This window comes from Sceloporus occidentalis, unplaced genomic scaffold (genome assembly GCF_023333645.1).
Source record: "Sceloporus occidentalis isolate IW3139 unplaced genomic scaffold, rSceOcc1.0.p SCAF_94, whole genome shotgun sequence".
NCBI classification, from domain to species: domain Eukaryota; kingdom Metazoa; phylum Chordata; class Lepidosauria; order Squamata; family Phrynosomatidae; genus Sceloporus; species Sceloporus occidentalis.
Genome location: NW_028317074.1, coordinates 663,856 through 678,749, shown reverse-complemented (window position 1 = coordinate 678,749; position 14,894 = coordinate 663,856).

The window sequence follows — 14,894 nt, the reverse complement described above, 5'->3', positions numbered from 1 at the left end:
ATATGCCAACATTTCTTTAGGCAAGCCTTAATTGTTTAAGGAAGGGGTAGTCATGTAATCCAGTAATTCTCTGCTAGTCTTTATCTGGAAGAGACTTGAGTTTTATAGCCTTCCTGCCTCTGGTTTTCCTTTAGGATCTGTAACATTTCAGATCATTTCGAACAATAACGCAATCTACTATTAAGTGCTTGCATACATTGTTCAGTTGTGTTGAAAGTCTACAACCCGAGGAAAGCATCGCGCGTTGCCTTCTTGCTAGCAGGAGGGGTTCAGTTATTGCTTGCAACCGCAAAAAACGAAGAGTATCCAGTTAGTTTCACATGGAAACAGTTGGGCAGTTAAGAGATCCTAAGATACCGTGGGTTCTGAAAATCAGTGCTGGTCCATAGCTTAACGTATGACATCGTGCAAAATGTAACGTGGCACCTTCCCTATTTTACCTCTACTCAAGTGCCAATGCTGTCCGTAGTAATGTAAACCAAGTCACCTCATCACCAGTGTTTGATGCCATCCATGTTTTCCCAATCATAGCCAGGACTACGCTACCTCCGAGGGGCAGAACTGATGAGAATAGACTATATTACTGTGGCTCAAATTGTTACTGATAACTCTTTCTATATGTTTCATAACCAGTGGCAGTTAATGAAGATGTGCAGGCCAATTCTTCATGCATTGCTTCGGTTTTGTGCTAGCATGGTAAGATATGTTAGTTGTCCATGAATGCTAAACAGAAAACAGGACAGAATATTTGAAAAGCAGACTTTAGTATCATAACCTTTCGTTTTAAGGCAAGTAACCCCTTCCGTTACACAATGCCAGACGGCCCCGCACGCAGTCAAGGATTTCAATGTGAAAAGCTGCATTATGGAATCCATATAAATTTTAATATTTCCAAATAGAAACAAGTAACCCCCCCCCCTCCACTATTAACATTGTATACATTTTATCCATTTGGGACAAAATAAATGAGCACCGCATTGCTATAGCTCTGATTGAGATAAAGTGGCACTCAAATCATGTATTTTCAGCTGTTCACACAACACATTGCTATAGAAATGGCCGCTTGTTACATGGCAGGGACAATATTGGAGAAGCGAGCGTGCTGCTAATTTTTCACCTTCACATTTTTTTGAATAATTGCAGTTCTCGGTATATTCTAGGTGTTAGTTGACTTGCTTTGTGTACATTAAGTAGACTGGTCTAAATATGAAATTGTAATCATAGCTCAGGAAAGATTCCTATACGCTTGAGTTAAATGCCGTTCCCAACACTTAATCGCTAAGAAGGTGTGATGTGTAGAAAAGTTTGAGACCTTATCTGCCTTTCTTTAAAATGCTTTGGCTCAGATGCATCGTATATTTGTTTCCCCTAAATGTACTTTCTCAAATAGGGCAAAATGCTATCAGACACAGCAAGAAACTGGATCTCCTCGTGTCAAAGCAGTGAAATGCATGATAACCCATACTGGAAATAGACAGTGGTTATCGGCCTACAGAGTTGGCATTTTAAAACTACGTTTTTTTGTTTTTGTTGCTTTTAAATGATTTGTATGCAGGTTAGCACTTACTACTTAAACATGCTAATTTGGTACAGGTTTGTGAGGCCTAAAACGGCTATTTTGTCCTTTTTTTCACCTGTCTCATACAATCTGTAGATGGATGTTGTATACAATGAAAGCACTGAGATTTTTCAGGTCCCTGGCGATAGAAAAATCTGCTACTTAACACCAAGCTGAGCCTAATAGTAATGCACGTCAGAGGGCAGATATAGTGTTTAGCATTTAAAAAACCAATCCAGATACGTTAAAGTAACCATTATGTGGGGAAAGGAGTGCATGGCCTTTGAATTATCATTCAGGAGGCAGGGGACGCTATCATGCTTGTCTGACTTCTGCATTATCTCACTGGTATATTGTCATATTGTTATTTGTGGGTCTACAGCCCAGGTGGTGCTTGTATCACGCCCCACCGTTATGTTATATTTTGGAATTGTCTAAAATGATTGCAATTACATTGATGTTTACATTTAAGGTTTTCTCTCCAATATGCATAAAGCTCAGGCTACGAATGCGTTGTCCATGAAACGGGATTTACCTTTGCCGTCAGGATTCTTCCCTTACTACTAGTGCTCTCCTGGGAGAGTATACATTTCGTGTTGGTGTAGTGTGGCACCTGCTCCCTTGACCAAAATAGGGATCTGATTCTATTCACCCCCTCAGCTTCATTGACGTTTTGTTTTAATTCTGGAGCTAGAACAAAGCATAGCTGGGCCTTCTGACGCTTTAAGAAGCCACCAGACATTTCTGGCAAACTGACGTTTGATTCATTGACTAAAATCACATTTGCAGTTTCTTTACTCAGTTCTCCATTTCTTGTTTTTTGTCTTAATACCTGACTTAACTTCCCACACCCAATTCTCATTCTGGAAGTGTGGAACTATTACAAGTTATCTAAACTGAAAAACGTTGCAAAGTGTTGCTATTATTCCTCTCTGGGTGGTTCTTTTTATTAGTCGCGTTAGACCATTGGTGAAGAAAGTTGCTGGAAAAGCTTAGCTGTATGTTCGAGGATCTCATAATATTGCTTGTTGACCCTTGTAAAGTCTGCGCTGTCTGGTCTTCAAGCTTATCGATATTGTATTAGGCAGGAATGTTACTGTAACAGATTGCTTATTCCATTTTTAAACGGTAGGGCTGCTGGACTTCTGCATTTAACTTTAAATTGTCTTTTGTCTGGAACAAAATGTAATTTGGTCTAAAAGAACACCTTTCTCCAATTTCTGTACTCCTTTAACTGTTTGACTTTTTGTCCCATTTGTGTGAATTAGACAATCATAAATTATAACATGAATTTACTGATACAAAACCCACCACGTCCATTTTGGTACCTCGATGGAATGATAGGAATTAAAGACACCGAAATTATTTGAGGCTGTGTGAAATCAAGTAGAGCGTGGAGGCAGAATCTGAAACAATGCTTTAGATGCCCATGAGAGCAAGACGTTTAAAATATGGGTGTCCACCAAAAGATCTACCATCCCCATAAAAATGTAAATTGAATGCAAATATTCATGGGTCTGTCAGTTCCGGTAATGCAGTGTTCTCATGTTGGGGTTGATATAGATGGTCAATGTCATAAAGTGACTGGTATCCCTTGCAATATGTTGGGTCTCCTGTTTTGGTAAATCTGTATAAGATGGTCGTTGGAAAGAATATATAAATGCTTGTCCCTTTGGAATTGTTGAAACGCCCCTTTGGGATTAAGAACCCAATTGGTAAAGATAGAAACAATGTATATAAAATGCTTTTTATTTCTACAAGATCTGTTGTACAGCTAAGGTCCTGAAAAGCACTACAGGAAGCTATATATTGTGCACGATTGCTGCTTTCTATTAATTTTGCTTAAAACCGCATAACTTTTCTCTCCCTCAAACTCAGGAATATCTGCACCTTCTAGTTTTCTATGTGTGTTCCCCCCCTGAATGTTAACTTTTCAAATGAAATCACAACTCACGTGACAGACTGTTTACACCTGTAAATTCTGAATCAAGAGGGTTTTGTGACGAGCGTTATTTGGATCGTTATTGGTTTTCAGCTTTCAGTCATTTTAAGTGCTTAATGTGTAATACACAGCTCAACTATTTTTAACATGTAATCCGCAACATAAAAAAGCATTTCTGCAAAACGAAGGAGTTTCACGATGGTCTATGTTAAGAGATATTCCATTTTCACTTAAAGAATGCAATATCTTGAGATATAGGCGAAAACAGGCTTATTTGTTTAAGTTTCACGAATCTAGAAAAAATATATTGTGCATTAGCACTTCAATATGCTTCAGTAAATGTGCAGTCGATGAGTAGCTCCTGTCTCCTCTCTTCCAAATGTTTTTTGATCCAAAAAATGTATGGGATGCCTTTTATTCAATAGCCAGTGGTCAGTTACCCGAACCAACCGCTCTAGAGGCCGGCTAAACAATGACAACAGTCCCTGCTGGTGGCCAGGGGTTTATTGTGCCTCGAACTGTATTGTATCCTTGGTATTTTTTTAATTTATTGAACATTTGCATGTTTGGAAAGCTATACACACACACTATGGATGCATTATAACAACACAAATACATGGCCTTTTTAAATTGAGCAAAAGAGGACATTTTGATCACCTTGAAATGATTTTGTCATATGCTACTACTGTGAAAAGCGGAAGTTGTTAGTCCAGATTTCTAAAACAGAACATTATGACTTTTCAAAGTCTGCGGTGTACATCTGTCAATATGTTTTTGTATAAGTCGCCTTATGTCACCTTGTCGTTAAAGATAGGTATTTGCTACTTAATTGTCAATGTTTAGCTTTGTCTACTAATGAGTCTGTGATACAGCAACCCTGAACTTTGACAGAATACGCCTTCTCTTTTTAAAATGCACTAAACACCTATTTTGTAAGAAAGCATCTATTGGGGGAAAAAAAAACCAGGAAAACTCAAACTTTTGGAATGACAAGGAAGGGAAATAAAACTCTGGTTCCCTCTGCACTTATTACAAAAAAATATGTTCCTGTCTTTGTATTATCTGGATTTAATCCCTCGACTAACAGAAACAAGCAAAAATAATATAGATTACGTATTATATTGTTACTGTATACCACTTAGGTTGCAACTTATCAGGGTTGAAGTTAAGGCTGAAGAAATGTTCTTTCTTTTGAATATCTGTGCACCCATGATCAATGATTATATATATATATATATATATATATATATATATTATCCACCTGCAGCACATGGAAGGAAGTCTTTAAAATGTATGTTTGTTTTTTTAAGTGTCCATCACTTTTGAGTGCATTATAAGGAATGCTTAAATTGTTGATTTATGTCCTTAATTAAAGTGTGTAGTTAGAGGATCCGATTACATAAAGGGGGAAAGTATATTCCACTTAAAAACAACGGGGACAGGGTTTTACTGACTGTTCATTGTTTACAATCCAAAAATGTGCATCAAGTCAGCACCACCCTATCCCAATCTCCTTCCTCAAGTGTATATCATATTTTTACATCGCTGCCAAATGTGTTACAAACCTCTGTTAAATATTTCTTTTTTTCAGGACTGTCCAAATATGTATTTTACTGCCCAAGTCTATGGTTTTCGAACCAAATATAGTTTAAAAACAAGTTGCATAAAAACTGGACAAGCAGAAAAGTTTTTATTTCACTCAAAAAGTCAAATTCGTGCTTCAGCCTTTTTATATATTTTAATTCAGTTGCTTAATAGTTCCCAATTCTAACACAGGGTTTAAAAGACCCCTTTCCAATACCCAGTGTTTTTTTTAATCTGCTTTCAGGTAAATGTGCTTCAAGGGCATAGCCTCACATCAGTTAACTCTCCATTTTCTAGGAATGGCTGCAAGTTTTGTAGACATCCCGCGCAGAATATCAGAGTCTTAAAACTGTCAAGACTAAGAATTAGGTCTTAGATTGCTGCACAGATCGTATTGATGAGATCGGAGCAAGTTTAGATCTCACATGCATCCTGGAAATAAGCAAGTCAGATTAGTCGTTTGCCAATAGATGGATTTGCACTCGCATGCTGTAAGTGGTCTTACCGCTAGGCTTGACTCCCTTTAAACTGATTATAATGCTGTCCAGAAATGTTTGCTGTTAGCAAAGGGAAGACATAGGGCACAAATATGTAGATGGTTGACAGGGCAGTGGTAAGTTTATTAAAGGTCTAAATATGTAACGGCTGAATCGCTTCAAAACATTAATCAGAATTCAGTGTTTTTTTGTTTCAAGTTATACTTGAGTTTGTTTTGCTTTTATCTAGCAAATAATTATGGGCCGCTTTTATGAGATGGCAAGAACAGAGATTCCTTCTAGCCCTTAGATTAGGCGCCTTAGTGTAGCACTTTGCAAAAATCATCTGATGGTATATTTTGCTTCCAAAGTGGTGAGGTAGAGAGAGGCAGGTGGTAAAAAAACATCCCTGCATGTTGGGATCAGATTGTCACGTAAAAATCGCCCTAAAACTAGTGTCCTGACCAGTCACCCGATACTCTGAGAACTTAGCGGCCTGCTTTTCTGGAATCTGTGATAAGCTGCAGCTTGAGACCAAAACTGGCAAACAGTTGCTAACCAATCAGGCCCTTCAGGTGTTTGTAAAAGTCCAGTATGAAAGGGATCTTAACCGTGATAACAGTCCTGAATGCCGTATTGACTTGGTTACAACTTAGTTTGCCCAGATATACACGTAACAAACTTCCGTAAACACCGCCATTTTACTCAGGCATAAATGTCGAGTCTCGCGTAGGTTTAACCTGCTCTATTGAATGCTCTCTCTGCCTTGGCCTATTAAAACAAACAAGCACATTTCAACATATCCATCCACCGCAATGCTCCCATTCCCCTACGCCCTTTCACCTTTTGTGTTTTCACCTATACGTTTAATAGTAATTAATAGTATTGTGGTACTTAGGAGAATGCCGTTTGGCTGATTCATGCAGACTAAAATGTTTAAACTCTATTAAGTTGTGTATAAGCTGAGACTGTAGTCTTCGTTTTACAATCTGTTCTTTCTCTGTTTTGCAGCAGCTGGTACTGTATCTTTACCTATGACTCAGAGGCAAAGGCCTAGCTAATTGGGAAGTGGGATGGGGGGCATCAGGACTCACTGGATGCTCTGGTTAAAACATCTCGAACTTCTCCAAAATACCTGTCAAATGTTATACATAAATATATAGCTATACATTTTATAGGTATATATGATCCCTTTTCTATATTGGAGCCTATGGCTGAGGTCTCCTTCAAGGAAACGGGATTTAAATGTGGAGTCTTCTGAAAATGGAGTTTATTTTTTTTTTTCAATGTGGGAGGGGAAGAGGGTGGGAGCTTTTAACAAGCTTATTCTTTTGTTTTAGAAAACATTTGATTGTATTATGTGCAACTCTGTTGCTTCACATTATAACTAAGAAAAAGTTATTTTTTGGGGTTCTTGGAATACAAAGTCTATTAAAATGTGTTTGGCTGCTAAAGCATTAATTAACTTGGCTCCTGTCTGATTTATTTCTCTGTTTATATGCTATATATATATATATATATATATATATATATATATATATATATATATAATACTGAAGTGCATGTTAGAATATATGTAGCCAGTGCGAATGGAAAACACAAAATGTAGTTACCGTATTGGCTCGGATATAGGCCGCCCCTGTATATAGGCCGCACCCTAAAAGTTTGGTGCTTTTTTTCTTTAAAAAAGCACCAAAAAAACATGCTGCCACTCTGTCTCCCCCCCCCGAGATATGCTGCCACTCTGTCCCCCCCCCCCCCGAGATATGCTGCCACTCTGTCTCCCCCCCCGAGATATGCTGCCACTCTGTCTCCCCCCCCGGGATATGCTGCCACTGTCTCTCCCCCCCCCCGAGATATGCTGCCACTGTCCTCCCCCCCGAGGTATGCTGCCACTGTCCTCCTCCCCCCTCGAGATATGCTGCCACTCTGCCCCCCCCCCCCTGACTTACCAGAGGAGACTCCCGGGTGTCTGGCGGGGGACATCTACGCAATACGCGTACACAACTTCCGGTGCCGGCACTCAGCTGATGTGCCGGCACCGGAAGTTGTGTACACGTATTGCGTAGATGTCCCCCGCCGGCCCTGCAAGACACCCGGGAGTCTCCTCTGGTAAGTCTTGGGGGCAGAGGTAAAACGCATCGTGCGGACCATCCGCACGATGCGCTTAGACAACCTCCCGTGCCGGCACCCCCCCGTGGAAAGTGCTGGCAGGGGAGGCTGTCTGAGCGTATCGGGGAGTAGGATACAGGTCCCCTGCACCGCTGCGGGGGATCTGTATCCTAACCCTGCCCGGCGCCCGGGACTGCATGTCCTGGGCGTCGGGCGCTAGACCCCAAATATAGGCTGCACCCCCACTTTAAAGACTTAAAGTGGGGGGGGAAAAGTGCGGCCTATATTCGAGCCAATACGGTATTTGTCCTGATTTTGTAAACTCCTCATATGCTAGATATTCTCATTCATTTTGGTAGTTGTGGGGTTAAATGTGAATGATGTGCATCGCTGTTTCCAAACTAGATTTTTTTTTAAAAATGTTATGCTGGTATTTGTGACCCAATAGTGGCTAGAAAAAGCAAAACTGCTGAACAAAAAAGTATGCATATTTGGAAAGTTGACAACCCAAAGTATTTTTGCTAGGGACATTTTAACAATTTGTAACCTTTTTAAGCTCCAATCTGTGCCTCACACACCCTTCACTGGTAGTGGTTTTATTAAAAAGAGAAAAAAAATATGCCAAGTGTCTTGATAGGGATCCAGCACTGAAATACCATCTGCTAGGTTTCAGGTAAGTAGAGGTTAATCTCATGTTTGTGTCTTTATTACCGTATTTGCTCGATTATAAGACGACCCTGATTATAAGACGACCCCCCAAAATCTGAATATTAACTTAGGAAAAAAGAAAAAGCCTGAATATAAGACGACCCTAAAGGAAAAAAGTTTTACCAGTAAATGTTAATTCATGTAAACTATTTTTTTTAATAAAAGCTATGATTGAGAAAAATATTTTTTTTGTTTTTATTTCTTGTATTTTCCAGCCTGTCCCCCAGTTACGCACATCTGCCCCCAGGCTTGCCACACCAATATGGCACTGTGGCCCATGATATGCCTTTTAACCCTCTATATGCCACTGTGCCCCATGGTATGCCTTTTGACCCCCTATATGCCACTCTGCCTCCAGAAATGCCTTATACCCCTATATCCCATTCTGGCATTTAGGGGGTTAAAATGCATATTATGGGGCAGAGTGGCATATAGGGAGGTATAAGGCATTTCAGGAGGCAGAGTGGCATTAAGGGAGTTAAAAGGCATTGTATAGAGCACTCTGCCTCCAGAAATGCCTTATACCCCTATATGCCACTCTGGCATTCAGGGGGTTAAAAGGCATATTATGGGGCAGAGTGGCATATAGGGAGGTATAAGGCATTTCAGGAGGCAGAGTGCTCTATTAAATGCCCCCTTAACGCCACTCCAGAAATGCCCTATGCCCCCATTTAACTAACACACACACACACACACACTCTCTCCCCCCCCTCCCCTCCCCTCTCCTCTCTCCTCTCTCCCCTCTCAGCCCTCTCTTACCGGTGCTTCCAGCCGGGGCAGCGGGTTGACGTCGCCTTCTGCTGCAGCCGGAAGGAGGTGGAGTTGGCAGCGGGGGTTTGTATGCGTCCGTCGCGTATACTTTCCCCGGCTGTCAGAGATCAGAGATCTCTGACAGTCGGGGAAGGTCTACGCGACGGACGCAGACAACCCCCGCTGCTAGCCACACCTCCTTCCGGCTGCAGCGGACGTTGTCTACGCGGATCGCGTAGACGTCAACCCGCTGCCCCGGCAATACAGCAGGAAGCACCGGTAAGTGTGTATGATGGGGGGGGGGGTGAGACAGGAGGATCCAGGTCCCCTGCAGCGGTGCGGGGGATCTGGATCTTAGTCTCCTAATCAGACTCTATTTGAGGTCTGATTAGAAGACGACCCCGATTAGAAGACGAGGGGTATTTTTCAGAGCATTTGCTCTGAAAAAAACCTCGTCTTATAATCGAGCAAATACGGTACTATCAAAAAAAACACCACCTTTCTTCTGTGGGAAGGAAGGAAGGACCAAATCTGATCTAAATGGTTTGGCTGGGAGTTCTGCATCTTTTTTACATCTTTCGCATGAGCATTTATTTTTCCTGAACAACCAAGGTTTTTGATCAATTTCTGGTGTTTTTCTTATGTTAAAATCTTGCGCAGGTAAGACTTTAAGACATTGTTGGCAATCTGGGTGATAACATTGCTAAAAAAAAAATAAAAATAAATTGCAACTAACTGCAACAGGAACATGTAGAGTTTTTGCCAGTTTGACCAGTACTATCACACCACTCCATTGCTTATTTCCCAAGACAAAGGCTCTGGAACTGTACTTGTTCTGTAGTTGATGTCTGATCAAATGATGTACTGATGTCTGAAGCACAGCAAATGCTGATGCATGCTAAGGGATGCATATACCGTATTGGCTCGGATATAGGCCGCACCCTAAAAGTTTGGTGCTTTTTTAAAGAAAGTTTTCTTTCTTTAAAAAACCACCAAAGAAACATGCTGCCACTCTGTCCCCCCCCCCCAGATATGCTGCCACTCTCCCCCCCGAGATATGCTGCCACTGTCCTCCCCCCCCCCCGAGATATGCTGCCACTCTGCCCCCCCCCCCGACTTACCAGAGGAGACTCCCGGGTGTCTTGCGGGGCCGACAGGGGACATCTACGCAATACGTGTATACAACTTCCGGTGCCGGCACTCAGCGGATGTGCCGGCACCGGAAGTTGTATACGCGTATTGCGTAGATGTCCCCCGCCGGCCCCGCAAGACACCCGGGAGTCTGCTCTGGTAAGTCTTGGGGGCAGAGGTAAAACGCATCGTGCGGACAGTCACCGGCTGCGGCGATGCGGGTAAACAACCTCCGCAGCCGGTGACCGTCCGCACGATGCGCTTAGACCGTGGAAAGTGCTGGCAGGGGAGGCTGTCTGAGCGTATCGGAGAGTAGGATGCAGGTCCCCCCTGCACTGCTGCGGGGGATCTGTATCCTAACCCCGCTGCCTGCCCGGGTGCTGGACCCCGAATATAGGCCGCACCCCCACTTTAAAGACTTAAAGTGGGGGGGGAAAGTGCAGCCTATATTCGAGCCAATACGGTAAATCCTGGACAGGGTAGCATCCCAAAACACGGATATTCAAGTAAGGAGGTCACTCAAAGGTACTGGCTGCCAGTGTAGATGGGCCAAATTTGCCATCAAATTTTATCAATCTGGCTACTACCACTTCCCCCCCACTACTGTTTTAAAGCATTGTCATGCAGACAGAAACAAATCAATTAACCAACAAAGGAAAGCCAGTTTGGTTTGTGGTCGGAAAGGTTGTGAGAAAAGAGTGCACGCTGTCCAACATTGGGCAATAGGAGTTATTTTTTGTAAAAGCGTAAGAGGTACATACCAGCCAGGTAACCCAAAGTCCCAACAATATATAGATATATAGGTGACCTTTGGGAAGTGAAAAATCCCCCAAATGGTACACAGGCTCACCGCAAAACCGCTCAGAAGATCAGAGACCACTATCAAAGGCAACCGCTGAGCTACATTAAGGAAATGGCCAGAAGCGGAAACATGTCACATACAGAGCAGCGTTTGTAAACCCGATACACCCAGTAAGGGGTGTACACCTGACAACTGAAAGATTGGATTGGAACAAACAAAGGAGCAAATTCTGTATTGGGTTATCCAGTGTAGTTTAATAAGGTTGCCATCTGGTGAAAAAGTTTTGTTTCACTATGTATGGTAGCCTCTGCCCAGTCCATTTTAAATATATAATAAAATCTAGCGAGAGCTATGTCCAATGGAAAGGGGTATTAAGCAATGCTTACTCTTTGGCTTGGGTATACCTAGGTTCCTTTTGCATCAAGCAGCCAAATAGGGCCCAACAAGATTTAATTTAAGCTTCAACTTAAACTGATGTACCTGGGACCAAAAATGTGAACAGAGACCAACCCCATAGACAATGTGGAATGTCTGCAAAAGCAAAATTGCACTTAGGGCAGATATCCAGGAAACTCGGATCAATTTTACCATGTAACTTAGGAGACAAGTACGCCCGGTGTAAATTTTTAAAACACATTTCGATGTATGACTGGGATACCAGAATTCTTGAGGCTCAGTTAGAGCAATCGATCAGGGTATCTATCTCAATATTTAGGATGTCCTCTGCCAAGCCCTGTGTATGCGTGTTCATATCTATCAGTACGCGTACTAACTTATGTATAGGAACGCTATGGAAAATGGTTTTGTGGAATATGAAGACATGTAAAATCAAGTGGATTGTTCTTGTCCTGATAAGAGAGATTGTGGAATACAGATCTATGAAAGTTAGCTAAGGAAGTTATACAAATAACATCCTCCCCTTTCCTTTTAGCAGGCGGAAAACATGGTCGAGCATACCTCATTGGAACTAAAAATTGGCAATTAAGGGGAGAGTATTTAATTGTGAGACCAAGCTGTTTTCTTGCCAGGTACCAATTTTTGTGAGCTGGTGACATTATAGCAGTATCTTTTATTCCTGCCAGCCAATTGGTTGATGCCAGAGGAGGCCCCTGCAGGCGACCAATAGAGTCGCACAGCCCTTTAACTCCTGACTGCAGAACTTGGCCTGGCGAGACCTGCTCCAAGAGTTAATGGTCCGTACGAGGACTCTATTTGTCATTCATACGGACCTTTAACTCTTGGAGCGGGGAGACCAGTGGTCTCCCCCGGCCAAGTTGCAGCACCAGGATTTTAAAGGACTGTACGAGCGACTCTATTGGTCACCGGCAGGGGGCTCGTCTGCCATCAACCAATGGCAGAGGAGCTCCCTGCTCGCCACCAATAGAGTCGCTCACACAGACATTTAACTCTTGGAGCCAAGTTCCCTGTCCAGGAGTTAAAGGGCCATGCGAGCGACTCTATTGGTCACGGCAGGGGCCTAATCTTGAGCGACCAATAAAGTTGTTCTTATGATATATATTCGTGGAATACCAAGATTTTTTCCCCATGAAGAGTTGGCCAGCACCCAAGTCTAATGTCAATGATATGAGCACTGTTTCCTGACTCACCAGGGTAAGGCCTGGATTTTTCTCTCCATCCACATCTCCGCAGATATGACCTCCTGAGGCACTTCCACCAAAGCTTCTGGTGATGTCCTCTCCCTCTGATCATCCAATCGGGGGGAGAGGGCGTTGCAGTTCACCAGAATCATTGCCATTACGGGGAAGTTCACAGGAGGTTATTGTAGCGCAAAGTGGCGGAGCTTCCAGTGACCTCCTCTACCCTGACCCTCCAATCAGGGTAGAGGGCATCACCAGAAGCTCAGCCATTTTGGCAGAAGTTCACACACGGTTATCTTAGGGGAGAATCAGGGAGTTTTTCTGGTGAAGAACTCTCCCTGATCCTCCATTCAGCGGGAAGCTTTGCCAGTTTAGTGGAAATTTTCCCCAGGAGGTAATGTCAAAAGAAAGAAGAGAGGACAAAAAGATGCAAGACACTGAAGTGGAGCTGTGAGGCATGAAAGTGGTTGTCAGAGAAGGTAGGGAGACCTACGCTAAACATCAAAATAACCTCATCAATTATACCATATTTGCTCAATTTTAATCAGCACCCTGATTATAAGAGAACCCTATAGGAAAAAAGCTTTACTAGTAAATATTTTTTCATATTTAATAAAAACTATGAAAAAAAAATGCATTTCTTGATTTTATTTTATTTGCCAACCTGCCCCCCAGTTATACACATCTTACCCCAGTTTTGCACATCTGCCCCCAGGCTTTCCACTCTGGCCCCTAGATATGCCTCCCGATATGCCGCTCTGTCCACCCAGACTTGCCAATGCATCCCCAGACTTGCCCCCCCATGCTCCAGACTCCCTGGTGTCAAGTGGGGGCAGCCTGTGGACATCCGCACAATGTGCGTAGACAACTTCTGCCAGCACTTCCACCAGGGCTTCTATGATGGAGCACCGCAAGGTTATGTCACGCTGGTGCTCTGTCATAGAAGTCCCGGCGGAAGTGCTGGACAGTAGCGGAGTTTGTGCGCATCACGCGGATGTCCGCCAGCTGCCGGACAGGAGGATCCAGGTCCCCTACAGCACTGCGGGGGATCTGGATCTTAGTCTTATACTCAGAGCTCTACTTGAGGTCGGATTATAAGACGATCCTGAATATAAGACAAGGAGTATTTTCCATTTTTCTGAAAAAACCTTATCTTATGTTTGAGCAAATATGTTATATTCCCTGAAAGCATATGACCCAAGGACCTCATGTACAAGCTACTTTTATAGGTGGGCTACCACTACCCTAATGGGAACACAGGATATCATTTTTTTCTTCTTCTATATCTTCATATTTTTTGTACATAGCAAGATCAATTCTACATTTCGGTGTCTTTTCCTTTTTCAGTGATCATTAAGTATTTAGTTATGTAATAAAATATAAAATATTTTTTTTAAATTAATGTGTGTTGTGTATTTTGATGATCCTCCCCTTTCCCTGATGACTGTCCCTTATGTGAGGGTTCATCCAGTGGCATAAGTGATCCAGCACACTCCTGATTGGCCCTGACAGCAAATTACTTTTTTCCTTAGGAGCACAGCATTGATTGTGACTGGGTTCCCATAGGCCTGTGGGGGCTGAAGAAACAAATGTTAACCCCTTCATAGACTAACGCTGCACAATCTCTCCCACGCATCAGAGTAGGGTCGGGCTGGGGAACAAGCAAAACATTAAACCTGTCCCTGAAGGTGCCAATGGCTGGGATGGGATAGCTGGTAAACCAGCGATAAAGGGGTTAACGCTACGAATTGTGCAGTAGGAAACTAAGGAGCTTTCTTGCGGTTGTTCAGATAAATTTGTGGAGGAGAGATGTAGAAATGCTTCTCCTTTACCACAAATCTATCTCCAGTATAAGGGCAGCCCTGGGTCCCACCAGGACCTTGATAGAGCCGGCCCTGGTCAGTCCGCACCTGGAGGGGTGGTGGCAAGGAATAAACTGGTGGAACAATTGCCTCCCCTTGACACCTATGATAGAGTAGCTGTTTGGTCCTTTTGTCAAACATTATAGACTCTTCATTGTTTTAGAAAAGTTATATTGTTGAAACAGTAACATCTTGTGTGTGTATATATATATTTATTTTTTTTCACCGATCAGCCATAACATTATGACTACGGACAGGTGAAGTGAATAACACTGATAATCTTGTTTTCATGACACGTCAGTGGGTGGGATCTAGGCAGCAAGTGAACGTTTCGTCCTCAATGTTGATTTAGATGTGTTTAAAATGTGTTG